Source organism: Phalacrocorax aristotelis, chromosome 2 (assembly GCF_949628215.1).
Source record: "Phalacrocorax aristotelis chromosome 2, bGulAri2.1, whole genome shotgun sequence".
Lineage (NCBI taxonomy): Eukaryota > Metazoa > Chordata > Aves > Suliformes > Phalacrocoracidae > Phalacrocorax > Phalacrocorax aristotelis.
In genome coordinates, this window is record NC_134277.1 from 52,061,263 (window position 1) to 52,077,142 (window position 15,880).

The 15,880-nt window shown below is 40.7% G+C and overlaps 1 protein-coding gene across 1 annotated transcript in view; it reads left to right on the plus strand.

Annotated features, from left to right (window-relative positions):
- STAC (SH3 and cysteine rich domain) overlaps positions 1–15,880 on the plus strand; it is a 75,522-nt gene that overhangs the window by 28,553 nt on the left and 31,089 nt on the right. The gene's annotated exons all lie outside the window — the stretch shown is intronic.

The following is a 15,880-nucleotide window of genomic DNA, read 5'->3' on the forward strand; positions in this document are numbered from 1 at the left end:
TCCCAGAGTGCAATGCAACATATTCATAAAAGACTCTGTTTATTGGTTCAATTTCAAAAAAGAAAAAACATTATTAGTAGTGTGCTTCACACCTTACATTAAAGACAGGAGTAGAAGTGTTCCTACTACCTGTACTATGTTGAGGCTAAAGTTCTACCTCAGTGAAGAGAAGGAAAACTTCATATAGAAGCAGTAGTTTCCTACCGAATGAAAGAAAGGAGAAAAATTCAGATTCAAGGGAACTCTGAGGAGTGCATGGAGAATCCATTTCACATTAATGCGGCCTTCTTGCAGCATCAAATACTCCAATACAATCATCAGTTCTAATACTGAAGTCAACAGTAGTAATTCTTATAATTTCAGAGCAAATCAATAGTATGTTGGAGCAGACTCAGTACTCCTTTCTGCCACTCACTGCTGCTGTGAGCTCCAAGCGTTGGTTAGTTTAGGACCGAGGATTCAGCTCCATGGTGGGTAACATATTTTCCTAAATATATCCACCTATGAACATCCTGTCAGAGTATGAGCCTTAGAAACCCATTCATTTGCTGTTCTTACTAGTAGTATTTATTAATATTTTAATGCCTAAACCCAGCAAGGGAAAATTTTAAAAATCAAAGTATCTTGTGGAACGTATCACTAGATCATTATTTAGAAGGCACTGGTTTGCTTATTTTAAATCACTGTGAAAAGAAAATCAAGTCAGAACACCTCTGAGTTTGCTTCGTGTTATCTACCATTTTCTGTGTTTAGCAAGAATGTGGTGAGCTTTGGCAATGTCCAATAAGGGGAGGCAAAACTGCCTGGCACCAGCAAAGACAGAAACTATTAAATTAATGTTGCATCAGAGTAGAGTCTTAACCTATGTTGATCAGAAGCAAGTTCTTGATCTTCTTCAGTCTCTGGTGTGTCATCAGTCATCTCTGTGATACTTTACTCTTGAAGAAAACATGATGTCAGTACTCTACTCTTGACAAACATTGTGTATTTAAAAAAAACCTCTGTAGACTTCTCAACATTTTACTCATTTGCAGTTCATTTCCTGTGCTGACTCACATGGAAAAAATGTTATTTTCCACACATTCCAAGCATATTACATGCAATTAATATATTCCCATGTAAGTCAAATGTAAGTAGTGTAGCAAAAAAGTAAGCCACTTTGCTTTTAAAAATAGCTGACTTTAGTCAGTCCTTTAAAGCTGTGTTTTAAAGAAATAGCTGCTCATTTATACCAACAACATTGTACGTTTCTTTGTGTTTCAAAAGTGTACTTAGTTTCATTCCACACTTAAAGTTAACTCTGACACAGAATTTTGACCAACCACCTGTTTTACTGACATATATGTTGGGGTATCTTTGCCTGGAAAGACATACTAGAGGGCCACAAACTTCCAGAAAGGCCAGACAAAATTGTGGTCTGCAACGTCTAATAATAGTCAAAACCAGGCTCTTCTGGGTCATGCCATCGCTGGCTCAGGTACCTGAGATATATGCATTTACAGTTGGTCTCAGGGCAATCGAGTTTCTGGTTTGGATGCAGAGTCTCCAGACATTTGCCTCTGGAGGTAAATAATTCAGCACCTGCCTTCTCAGGGAGCTCACTAGGTTCCAGTCAGAGACAAATGTAGAAAACAAAGAAGCAAGCAAAAAGATAAAACCAGTAGTAAACCGCTAGCACAGTTTAATTCCAGTCTAATAATCAACAGTGCTTAAGCAGTGAAATTGTGCCATCCCTTCAATATTTACTCTCTCCTACCACCGTCTTTTCAAACAACTAACAAAGTGCCATGAATATTTCTTTCTGGACGTATCTTTTAAAAGTGGCCTCGATTACTTTATTCCACTGTGCTGCTGTGGCTACTAAAACATTCAGTCACTTTTATCCCCAAAGCTGTAATGCAACATCCTCTGTAAATCTAGGCCTAAAGTTAATAGATCGGCCCAGCTTTTTAAATGCTGGAATGAAGAAAGAAAGCGATCTGGATTGGAGCTATGGTCCCCATTTTTGTTAGTCTCACTATATCTGAACCTCTTCTCTTAGACTATCAGTAACTGCGACTAATAAGTAATGGAAAAATGCCATAGTTTGAGGAAGTGTTTATATGACTGTGATTTATGTGGATGTTTATTAAATATAGCAAAATTTCACAGGAACTATGACACAGTGCTTTCTGACTCCAGTCTGATCAGCTGCCTCATAAAGAATATTCTTGGCTTTTTTCCAAGCTTGCTGCCTCACTCCATTAAGTAGGTATTCTGTTTTGATCCAAACCTGCCTTTATTCGGCATTATCCAGGTGGACCAGGATGTGATAAACAGTCACAGGTTGATCACCACTGCTTGGCAGCTAGAGAAAGTAGAAGCATGACTGAAGCATGGGAAGCATGACTGTAACTGAAGCTGTGTTTCCAAGGCTATGGTAGTTTGGAGGAGTCCTCCAGAGCTGTTTAAGAAAAAAATAAAATCCATTTTTATTTACTGAGTTTTTTCTTGCAGGATGAAGGAAAAAATAATGTTATTTGTTTAGTGTTCACCCTGCCCTCCACTCTCCCCAGTCTCTCTAGCATCTCCCAGCCCAGTTGACCTTGGGGGAAGGCATTCATGGTGGCACTGCATCATCATGGGAGTTGTCCCCTGTAGAGATGGGTAATGAGCTGTCAGTGAGGAGGAGATGCTCCTGAAGCGGATTGTGGAGGTGGCTTCTTGTCCACCTCTCCAATGGGCTTGTGCAGTCACAGCTGAAACTTCCCAGATCTGTTTTCCACACAATAGACTATTACAGTGTGAAACTCTGTGTGTGTGAATATTGTTTATTATTAATGCAAGAGGGCAAAGAGTTTTCCTATGGAAAGAGGTTTTCAAAAGCAGCTGAATCCAGCCTCCTTTGGTTTTGATTGTGAGGAAAAGGGGCAGTTGTGTAACCTTGTCAGTGACTGGTACCAGGTGCCATCCCATATGTTATTAAATGCTCTAAAGTCCCTGTCTCTCCCTGCTCCTTTCATTCAGTAAATGCACTCCTGGACACTTAGGTTCTCACTCCAATTGATGCCAAATAGCTCTCGGCACCTAAATCTTCTAACACTTCTGAGAATCGGTGTGAGTGAGAATTACTTCAGTCCTTTCTCGCCTGCTGTGCTAGGGTTTAGGGCAAACAGAAACATTGTATTTTTTAACACACATCTGCAAAAAATTGATGAAAAATAATAATTTTAACATATCTATTAGCTTGTAATTGAACCTGGCTTCTCCTAGGATTTCTTTCTTGAGGTAATAATTCTCCGTAAGTGTAGACCTTCCCACTTTTGAAAGGAGCCCTGTAAGAAGAGAAAAACAAAAGTCTTCTGGAAATATGAAGTTAAGTACTACATTAATCAAACTATACAGTATACAGTTAACTGTTAGTTATAGACTAGTCAGGTATACATAATGTCATCTGGACTCTGCAGATTTTCCAGAAAGTGGATAGTTTGTCTGTTAAATTGCATGAAGTGGGGATGAACAGATGGAAAGAGGTAGAAACACAAATGGTATATGCAATATAGGTGTGTTCCATTAGTACATCTCCCATTTTTAATAAGCATGACAAAACGCATCCAATTCATACAGCCCCACATTTGTGAAGTAGTTCCAGAGGGCCACACATTATCCCTGCATTAAATTATTAGTTTTCTTTGGTAATAAAGAGTTAAACATACTTCAAAGCAAATATTGAAAAGCAAATATTTAGTCTATTTATCCTCTGGGAGGGCTTCCTCCTCTGAGATGAGGCAAGAATGTTATCAGTAAATTGGATAATCAGGAACTGCTTAGCTGAGAAAAGAGGGTGGAAATATATTTTAAATTCTAATTTGTCCTTGAACAGCATCAAGCATGTTTCACATTTGTTACTAGATAATTTTCCGGCTCACTGTAATTTTGGGGAAATTGCAATTAATATGAAACTGCAGTCAATCCTCAGTGAAAAGAGACTTTAAAGATGTTGACCAACATTTGCTGCCTAATTGGACGGAAAACAATAAAAATTTCCAGCCCATCTCTACAATCAGTATTTTAACTTGATGTTAGGACGATTTTTTGACCAAAAGCTACACTGAAAAACATGAAACACCCTACTCTGTAGTGTCTGTTTCACCTGAGATCGGCCCTAGGGAAGAACATAATGGTAAGCTTAGGGTTTGTTAAACACCTAGGAATGAAGCAGAATACAAGATTTCTTTCTTTATGTCCTGCTATGTACTTTTCCTAAGCTCATATGGGACACTGTGTGTTTTCAGATAAGTAAATTAAATGCATCTTCTTTGAAGCTGACCTTCTAGTAAAACCATTATTTTTCTACTTAAAGTCTTTGTCTACCAAAGTATCACTGTTACGTAGATAATTACATTGCCACATAGCTGACAACAGCATCATCTAGAAGGGAAATTATTAGGAGCTTCACCTTTCTATGAGTTGCAGAAGCCATAAAATGAGGCAATTAGCAGAAATGCTTTTGCAAGAAATAGAGCATTGCCACCATGTAGAGTAAAATGCCTACCCACGATTGCTTGTTGCTGTCCTTAATATAGAAGAATGTCTCAGAGAGCAATGATCCTTTTGGCTCACATGGAGCATTGCATGCTCTTTCTGCTTTGGTAATATGAATGCAAGTAAATGCAATTTCAGCAATTATCTTCTCTAAGCTGTCTAAATTTTAGTTATCCAGGTATACACAATCTATAACTTTTTTCCTCTTTGACATAAGTTTGTCTTACATGCTGAAGGATGCTGCATTCACATGGATCCCCTCCCTGACTTGTAATTCTGAAGACACGCTCCGCAGTTGAAAATTGTGATTACATTGTAGTTTCCTTTATAACATGCAGGCAGTTCTTGAAAATCTTGAAATATTTTGTTTTCACAACTAGTTTATTTCCTGCTTAATAGAAGGGTTGGAAGCAAGAAAGAAAAAAGAAAAAAACAAACAACAACAACAAAAACTACACAAACACCACCCCCCCCCCCAAAAAAAAAAAAAAAAAAAAACCAAAAACAAAACAACCCCAAAACCAAAAGAGGTCTATGTCTTCTCCCTACAAGAGTTTCAGTTTCCCAGCCAAGGCAGGAAATGGCATATGGCTGGTATAAGCCCGGAGCCAGGGTGAATCACAGCATCATAGTCAGTATGTTCCTAATTCGCTTCCTCGGCAATCACAAAATAAAGGCTATAAATTTAATGCATAGATCCCTCCAAATGAGGATTGGGTGTATTGATGAGGGAGCTTTTGTTTGCAGTGCTAATATTGCCTGTTTTTCTAGCTGCACCTCTCAGAAGTGTAGTAATCTTTCATATCCTGAGATCAGTGGCACGTTAAACTCTCCAGACAGACTTTGTGCTGCCCCATGTCTTTTTCTGTGAAGCACAGGGATGAATTTTAAACATTGCTGGTTGCTTACAGAGCTCCATCATCAATGGGCTTGAAATGAGAGGCTGCTATGTGCAGCCTCATTTTGTTCCTCTGTAAGCCCAGGCATAGCATATTGGCATCATCAGGGGTTTCTTCTGCATATCTGTTTACAGCTGCAAGGTGAGATGTTGTCTGTCTTGCAATGTGTGTTACAGCTAGCAAATATGGAGAGGTTACACCAAGGTGCTTGGTCTGTTTTGCTAGATCTGGTCCCTCAACACAGCTGAGCATGGAAGTCCATTTTCTGTTAATAACCTCTGGGGGGGTGTTGTGGTTTAACACCAACTGGCAGCTAAGCACACTCATCCCCAGCGGGATAGGGGACAGAATCAGAAGGGTAAAAGGGAGAAAACTTGTGGATTGAGATAAAAACAGTTTAATAATTGAAATAAAATAATAGTAGTAGTAGTAGTAATGAAAAGGAAAATAACAGAGAAAAATAAAACCCAAGAAAGACAAGTAATGTAAATGAAAAGAATTGCTCATCACCAACGGATTGATGCCCAGCCAGTCCCCAGGCAGCAGACCCTCTGCCAACCAACTGTCCCTGTAGCTTAATTACTGAGTACGGTGTCATATGGTGTGGGATATCCCTTTGGTCAGTTGGGGTCAGCTGTCCCAGCTGTGTCCCCTCCCAAATCCTTGTGCACCCCCAGCCTGCTCGCTGGGGGGGAAGGGGGGCCAAGGGGGGTGAGGAGCAGAAAAGGCTTGACTCTGTGTCAAGGCAATAATGAAAACGTCCTTGTGTTACCAACACTGTTTCCAGCACAAATCCAAAACATAGCCCCATACTAGCTACCATGAAGAAAAATAACTCTATCCCAGCCAAAACCAGCACAATGGGATAAACAGCCACTGAGTACGATGGATCTCAAATGCCACCAGATGGGAGGACACAGGATGGTTTCTCTTGGAAAGCAGCAGATGAGCAATAGCCTCTGATGCGCACTTGTTTTCTGTAACAAGCTGATGACAAGCTCTGGCAGACTGAACTGCTTAGTGGTGTTCTCCAAGGGCAACAAACTCTTTGTTAGCTGAAACAGAAACTTTTCTGAAGAACAACAGCAATTCATCACTTAAGACCTTGATGGGATTTGGGTGCGTCTCTCACAGAGAGATGTCTTCAAACGAAAAGACACCTGTCAAAATGCCCCATCTGGAAATTTAGGCTATTTCTTAATGAAATAGTCAAAAAACATGCTGAGCTCTTGTCAAGGGTGAGACAGCATAAATGCAAATGCGGAGAGGATCTGGATACCCGGTTTTATGGAAGAATCAGTGACATTACAGCTTTTACCCTACTTATTGTCTCTCACACTCCTTCCTCGCTATCATTTCACTCCCTAGGTCTCCCCTTCCCTACAGTAAAGGCTGAGATTGACTCTTTGAGCAGATGACAGTAGTAAACAAAAGTGGTTTTCTGCCCAACTTGTGTGATTTCACTGAAATCAGTAACTATTTCCGGAAAAAAGAGATTTAAAAAAAACTTGCACTTGGGTTGAAAGTTCATTTGAATGTCTTTCCACATTTACCATTTCATTTTTTGCTTTCAGAACTGCTGTAGAAAAGAAGCTGAAACACTGTGTTATAAAATGTGATTGTAAAATTCTGCAAAGAAGCAACACATTGTGACTGACTGTAAAAATAACTTCCCTGAAAACTGATCCCACCAAAGTGGTATAACTGCCTGGTTACTTACGGTGGTGTCCTGAATCATCTCTAGTCTAAATAAATCATGCTGTCACTTACACCTGTAACTTCTGATTAAGTCCTCCTCAGCTATGTGTGATCCAAGGGAATAAGTGGCTTTGGAGCAGAAGCCCACGTGTGGCCAGATCCTGACCATGCCCTAGGCTTCAGGTGGAGACACGTGTAGTTATCTTCTGTTGCTCCATTCCCCAGTTCCATTACTAGTTACTGTGAAAAGGGCAAAAGAGGGAAGGAGAGCAGTCGTGGCCATGGTAAGTCACACACCAGTATTTCATGTGCCGAGGCCATCACTGGGGGTGCTGCCAGTCAGTCTGTGCTAACACAGACCAGGAACATCACCGAGAGGTTGTACTGATGAGGGAGGATTTTTGCTACAAGAGGAAGAGCTAAAAACCTCAGTAAGTTTGAAACAGCAGAAGGCCAGAGAGCAACTGGCTATTTACATATCAGACTTTTATTTTTTAACTAAACCTTGTATAATCCTAATTGCTTGTCCTAATGTTCTGGCACATAGCAGCATCTAGTTTCAAGGTCATTGATGATGGAGCTCTGTAAGCAACAGGCAATGTTAAAAATCCATTAGCAGACCAGAGATGATACTGAATCCCTTTGCTGAGGGCAGACTGTTCTTTTGTTCTGTAATTCTTTTTCCCACATTTTCAGCAGGCCCAGAGCCCGGCTCTTCATTTCGCAGCCTACTTTTTGTTCAGATATTGTTTTTTCTGTTTTCCAACTCCTCTATAATGGTACAAGGCCCTTGAAAGATCAAGGTTTCGGCACATATAAGTGGCCCTACAAAATTCAGTGCTTTTTTAGAGAGTCTTGAAACACTAAAAAAGGGCTGTAACTGGATGGGTTTTCATTTCAACACATGTTAAGAACACATGTACAGATAACCTGAGCCTGCCAGCATGGAGATCTTGTTTGAAATCTGACTTTCATCATCTTCATCTCAAGAAGAGTTACTGAACACACTATGTTTACTAATATTGTTGAGACTGAGATCATCCATTGCTCTCTGCTTGTCCTCATTTGGGACACCACACCAGGTTTAATTTCTCCATGTTCCCTTGTCCTGTTCAGCTCTGACACCATCATCATCTCTGGAGCAGTTCAGCATCACCTCCCATAGGCAAGCCTATGCCTGTCTTCTCAGCAAAGCAACATGGTGCAAAGAGCTACAAGCACAGGCTCAACAGTCTAGAAAATTGCCTAGAAAAATAGGTATTGATATATCAGTGTCAGCTTGTTTAGAGCATTAAACATTAGATATGATTTATCGTGTTTGGCGTTTAGAGGACTGGGAGTTTTTATTTCAATAATAGTTAGCTGTTAGTTTATTTATCATGGCATTCCAGCATCTTAATTAACATTTAGATGATCAAAAACCTGAGATGATATTCTAAGAAGTATGGAGGTGGATATTTCCTTTCAGGGACAGACATTTATAGCAAAGCTGCTGAATATGTGAAAAGTACATTGCAAAAATCCTCTTGGGGCCAAATTTTTCAGCACAGGGCAGTGAGTTTCATCCTCTTCTGATCACCAGATGTCAAGAACAACAATCACTTTTGGACCAAAAATCAGGAAAGGTCTATTTGCATTTTAAGTAAGTCTCATTGTTCCTGAACCACAGAATCAAAGGTCTGGCAGCACTGGAAGCTCTTTGTCAAGGAGTTAGAGAGTTGATTTGCAAGAGGAATAAACACAGTTCCTCTTGCTGATACGTATGATTTAAAACCATGAAGTTAGAAGGGGCTTTCTTTCAGCAGGGATATTTTTCTTTTCTGTAACAGCCTTGAAGAAAAACCTGCTTATTACTGTCTCAGTTTTTTCTCAGAATGTCGTTTCTAAAGAAAACTATGTCACTAGGAAGTCAGTTCTAATTTTATGCACTGTTTTGTAGCTTGCCTACATGCAAGGCAACTTTTCTTGCTATTTAAACATTGGATATTATTATGGGGAAATCAGGTGGGGTAGGCACTCAAACAGACCGCTCTGTGACATATAACGTGAAATTTATTAATTTGGCAGGACAGATACCATAGTTAGATATCAAGTCTTGTTCTATAGAACAGAAATATACAAGTCCCAACTTCTCCCCACTGGTTTAGACTGACACAGGGGGGACTCAGGGGAATGGGACACCCCAACCCGTCAAGGTGTCAGGTCCAGACCTGGCAGCTTGGTCCCAAATGGAGGGGTTCCTCCTCTAGCTCCCACGTGTTATTGGATGTCCCTGTACAGTGTAACCCCATTGCAAGGACCTAGTGATTTAACATACCCACAACTCTGCACATTTTGAGCTGGCAGATTTAACTCTAAAAAAGAAAAACCCACCACAAAAAAATCCCCAACAACACAAACCCCTCTCCCTTACTAAAGAGTAAAACCTTTGAAGTCAATCCCATGCTGCTGTTATTCATGAAAAATTGCCTAAATAAGATTTTTGCTTAGTTCTTTCCATGTGTTTTGAACTTTTTCATCTCACATGCCTGTTATTCATGCATAGAGTGCCTTTGCCACAGCGTTCAAATGAGTGTAGACTATCTAGTCAGGTCAAAAGAGAAGGGTGTCTGTAAAGTGCAATTTCATCTCCTTAAAAAAGAAGAATTGATCCTTTTGAATCATCAAAATGACACTGCCAAGAGCTGCCATAATACTTTTATCTGTGGGCCAGATAGGAACAATACACAGCAGACCACAAAATTACTACATCCTCTTTTTATTACTTTTCTGAACAATCCATTCAGCCTGTATTTAGCACTGGAAAGTGTAATGGGAGGGTTGCTAATAGTACTGGTAATTTTATGTGAGGTGAATATCTGTGTATCAGTCAATGGACCCAGCAACTGTCTGTCCATCATCTTGAATATTCAGGCAAGCATCAGACAGCAATGACTTCCAGCAGTTAGACATCTAGGGTGGCTGGAGAAATCTGGATTCAGGCTTTAATCTGTAGTTTGCCTGATGACCAGCTGAGGATCTGTGCCTCTGTCCTCTCCACAATGTCAGCTGGGGTAGGAAATGGGGTCCCAGCATCAGTTAAGAAAAAGAAGCAGGCGGGTGCCAGGTATTAGGGCAGATAAAGGGGGCAGTTCCAGAGGTGGTGGGAGGCACCCAAGGAGTCTGAAGACCAAGGAGGGGCAAGCAAAGGGATGCCCAGCTCATCCTTACAAACCTAATGATCTGGGGGAATTAGGCTCAAGATTTTTAACTTTAAAGGTGTGAATGTCCTGCATAGAAAATGTCATTCTCTGATCTCCCCACAGCTCTCGACTGAGGCAAAGCAGGAGAAGGAACAGGGCAAGTACACGTCCAGCAGCAGCCAGCCGCAGGGGCAGGAAGTAGACATAGAGGAATTTTTAAAAATAGTCTCCCTTTCAGCATCAGGGCTTCTACACAAAAACAATTAATTAAAAATGAAAAAAGAGGGCAGGAGAGGAGGTTGCGCAAAGGCTTAGAGATGACTGCAGGGGCACCAGCGCCTTTTCAGGGACATTTCTTTCTCCTTCTAAGGTGACATCCTAAACTCTTCACTGCTACAATAGTGCCCCAGCTTGCTTAAAGTTCTCCATTTCCCATAAATTCTGGCATGGAAACAGCTTTCTGGTGACAATTGCAAATGCGCTGGGGAGACAGGGGCAAGGCACTCATTATTTTTATCAGCCTCCCACAGCAGAAGTTGGAGTTCTATGGAAAATATGTTATTTTAAATGTATTTATTTATGCAAGTTTTAAATCAAAACAATTTCTGACTGGCACATTCCTCTTAGCTGGAACGATAAAAAATAGTGGTTGGGTCATAGCTGGATTAGCTGGAGGTGACAGTATCTCTGTGTCTCTTTCCCTTCTTCTTTCTTTCTTCTATAGACTTGAACCTTTTTATCCTGTCCTTCCCTGCCCCCCCACCCCCCCCACTTTAGCATAAATGCCTAATATAGTTGTCTTTATACAGTCAGCATAACATCACATTGTTACCAACGTTTCAGTTTTCTTTCAAATTTCTCCAGGCTGTAGGGCTCGTTCTCCCTCCCTCTATTAATCTGATGTTGAGCCTGGAAACAACAGGCGAAAAACATCAGCCAACAGTGCCATGGCCATAGCTGTGCTGGCCAAGAGGATGGTAAAGGTTCCCTTTGCATGTGTGTGACAAACATAATTCTCTTTCATTCCTTAGGGTGAATGTCACTTTCCTGAAATGCAGAGTAGTTACTAAATTACTTTTATAGGAGAGACAGACATAAAGACTTGGAATAAAATTTTGCCCTGTCTCCTATGTCTGACTCTGCTTCCAAGTCTTTCCATTCACCTATATTAAGGTGTTGTGTTTCCATTTAGGCTTCCTCCAAAAAAGGCTTAGGTTAACAAAAGTGATGCAATGTGTCCTTTTGGTAGTATTTAAGGTCAGATTATCAGAACAGTTTAAAATTCTATTTTCCATGGCTGTTCTGGAAAACCTAGCCACTGGTTTAGATATTCAGATGGGAGCTGACCCATTCGTAGAGTATTTCTAGCAAGGCATTATTAAACGTGACCTGCTTCTCAAAACAATGCGTCCTTCCAGTGCCAGGTGTCTGGATGCATTAGCTGGTATCGGAAGAAAATGACTGTGGCAGAATCTCATTTGTAAGTTCATTTAAGAGCTACTCGGTTATCCTAACATTAAATTTCTTCATTTGCTTCCAGTGAAACACTGTTTGTTTTCTCAGTTTTGGCTTTTTCATCTGCAAAAGGAATACCAGCCTTTACAGACTGTGAAATAATTAATAGATACATCAATACATAGGACACAGAGGACATATGTGCAAATGTATGTGTGAGTGGGTTTTTCCTATATGAATTTCATTACTACATTGACAGTTATGTCTATGGGCACTACAAGTCAGCTAAACGTGTCCAGTACTTTCCATTCTAAATCCCCAGTTTTAGCAGCTTACAATTTTTACAACTTAAATGCCACCATCTGGGCCAAATAGTGCCATATTAGTGACACCTCTGACAGTTTTACCCATTAGTCCCTCAAATTGGAGTCATCCCATCCAAGTTTTGGCAAACATGTTCATATTGCAAGGCATAAAGAGACAAAGACAGTGAGCCCATGAGAAAGACCATGAGGCTATTAATTGCCTTGGCATTAAGCTAATATGGTACTCAAGAGATGATGCTTAAGGATACACACTGACTGATGAAAGTAAAAAACAAGTTCAGCGAATGAAGTAGTGTGCCTTAATAAAAACAGTGACAATCACATCCCTAGACTGCAGTCAAAAAGTGACTGAGCAGAACCTTTGTTCTGGTGGCATGCTCAGCATTTAGCAATTTGATTAAGTAACCTTAGTAAGGGTCTTTGGAGAAGAGGGTGGGAAGCATGATTACTTTTTGAAGGTAATAACAAAGTGTCCATCAAAGCTGTTAGTCTACTATCCCTTTGAATGAAGACCAGAGAAAAAAGTAGCTAGGGTACTCCAAGTTTAACTTAATTGCTAAGCCTTTAGTTCCTCTGTTTCTGATCCGCTACAAATTTGAATGATTCCAGGTACGCTAAGACATTTCAGTGAGTACTTTATACCAGTAGCTTCCAGCTGTGCTTTAAGGTTGGCATAGGGGAATACCTGTTAGTGGGAATAAATGGTAGTCTGCAGTCAGGCTGTCAGCTATTTAGGGGCTCAGGAAGCAAACAAGAGAGTGATGGTCAGATTTGCAGGTCATCAGAGTATGTTCAGAAGTCGTCCCTGAGAAGAGTGTTTCAGTATCCCCGACTTCACTACTTCTGCAGCAACGCTGCCCCTTCCAGGCACCGCTGTGGCTATCTCAAATGTGAACTCTCTCCTTACTCTTCCCATTCCCTATGCTTCAATCTACAGAAAGATTAACCCAGTGGGAAAAAGCACACCACAGAGAGGTTTTCAACTTCAAACAAGCAATGGTATCCTATGGCAGATAAATTAAATCATTCTAATTCCCCTCAAATAGTCTGCCCCATTGAGCTGTTGTTGTTATTACTATTATTATTATTGTCATCGTCATAACTTTTTACTTTTAGTCATTAATACCACTTATTTTCTACTATTTAATGTATGTTCAGGCCAAATTCCTAGCTGTCTCATGCTCCCTGGTGGAATATATTGGCAAATAATGTTTCAACACATTGCTGTATCCTGTGCCACTACTTCAAGCATAATGAAACACCTCTCCTATACCGGCATGACTGTAGGACTCTCACCATACTCACTCAGCTTTACATAATTTGTTTGCAAGATCCACGTTCTGCCTGCTTTTTTCCCCATTTCAAACTACTAGGATGCCTTCCAAAACCAGCAAACTTGCTTACATGGGAGGCCAAAAACTGATGCAATGGGTCAAACTCTGGGCTCATTTACACCTATACCAAATGTGGATCTGTTCTTCTCCATAATGTGAGCTGTGGTTGTGTCTCAGTTCTGAATCTCAGAAACTTTTGGGTCAGACACATTGCCAACATATAGTTGTCTAATCTCTGCCATGCAGTTTTGAAATAGCTTAGCCATGATTCTCTGAGGAGGTTTGATTTAGTGTGATGGAAATCAGAAACTGAAGAAGAAAGAATTATCCTGGGGGAAAAAAGAAAATGTATCTTGTAGAAATGCCATTTTTCAGAGCTTGAGATGTGGTAGTTAAGTGTAAATACAATGTAAAAACTTCTTCTTTAAGCCCTTTAGTTATTCCTCAGTGGGAGGCAGGGAGATATATGCAAATTATTTTCAAGCTGCCTAGCCCCACAGTAAACCAGGTAGTTAGAAATGACAATGGATTAAAGATTGAAGCTTTTGGTAGTTATAGGGAATTTAATTCTGATTTACAAAGACTTCTTTTAGACTCAAGTGTGTGACTAAAATACTTTTCTTCTCGTTGAAGTTCATTTGTAACCCAGAGGTAACAAATGGTGTTCAGCAATAGAAACATAGTGTTGCTCTTTTGTAATTTATTGTCTTACTCATTTTCACATAACCACAGATTTGAGTTTTGATTTTTGAAAGTAGCACAGATACTTTGCATTCATTTTGTACATCATTTGGATGCACAGTTATATTCACAGATGTGTGTCTTCTGTAATTGCATGGTTATAATATGTAAGGAGCAATATCCACCTTGTAATGTTAACACTAAAATGGCTGAAAGTGCATAACACAGCCAGTAGAAACAACTGTGAGACTGACTGCCTTTTCAGCTGAATCTCAGGAGTAACTTGGTAAAGCAGGTAGGTGTTATACCAGTACAGACCGGTGTGAGAGGAGAATTAGAGCCAGTGTAACCACTGACATTACATATGTGTTGTATAGGCAAAATATGATTTCATTTTCCTTTTTTTTTATTCCACCTTATAAATATAATAAAAAAATGTGGAGAAGTCCTGCTTTCTCACTGTGTCAGTTGTTGACCATCAGGAAGGGTGATTCAACATTTCATCATTAGTAATAAAAGCACAAAGCCACAGAAGTCAATATAGGTTTGAGCATGTGTTATTGAAAAGAAACTGTAGTTGCAAAGAACCTCACAGCACAGTAATCCAAATGCAACCATGCAGAGAGAAAAAAACCAAACCCACCACCCACAAACAAACAAACAAACAAAAACCCTCAAGAAAGCCAGGGATGTGTTCTTCTAGTAAACCCTGTGTTTACTAGGAAAAAAGACCCCAGGAATGAGGCTGGATATCTGCACGTAGGTGAGCAGTGAGGCACCATGCATCGGCTCGGCTGAGAGGGGCAGGGCAGGAAATAAGTGGGGAGCAGATGCTGACCCCACTCCATAGAGGTCCTCAGGGTGCACCCATTCACTCATGTCTCCAGCAGTCTCAGTGGGAAAGTGGGGAGGTTATCAGTTCCCTCTCCTACAAGAAGCTCACAAGTGAAACGTCTGAGCCTGGTTCACTGCAACTGCCCCCAGCTCCTCCAGCCTGCCTCTCTCTGGCTTGAAATTGGCCACTTCAGGGACCTTTTCCCCTGAAACTGGTCCTGTCAAGGCTTGGCCTTTGTCACCAACTTGATAAGCCCTTCCCTGAAGTGCTTCTTTCAGACGTAGCACTTCATTGAATGAAGTCAGAAGTGTGTACATGGAGTTAACTACTCAAATAACCAAAAGCTACATGAGTACTTTCAGATGCAGGATCCTTCTGACTAATATTCCTATCACGTCTGACTAATGAGGGCTGGTTAAAATGTCAAGAGTTTTTGGTGGTTTTTTTTTTACTACTTTGTTTCTTACTCTCACAGTAGATGATAATGAACTGACATGTTGTTTACTCATTCCATTTATATAGTCCTGCAGGGATAGACGAGTTGCTGCACCTTAACTGCTTCTGTGTGGTTTACAAAGACTATAGGTGTATGAATAAGAGTCACTGTTCCTGCTGGGAATCAAACTCGGCTCTGTCATTTAAGACTAGGTCCATATTGAAGATAATGCAGGACTACTGTTGCCCAAGTGGGAGAAATCTGCTTCTGTAAGGCAAAATTTCTCCTGGAGCTCCCATACCTGCACCACTGAATTTTTCCACTGTCAGTGAAGGAGAGCAATGTCAGACCCATAGCAGCCTCACTGCCCTGCTTAGGGACGTGCAACAAGCCCTTTCTTTAACCTCTGAACATTGGCCCAGGGAGGTGAGAGCAGCAGTCCCCAGGTGCGTGGGTGGGCAATGGTAAGGGAGCTGGCTTAGGCCCCTCACCCATCCCTGGAGCTACCTC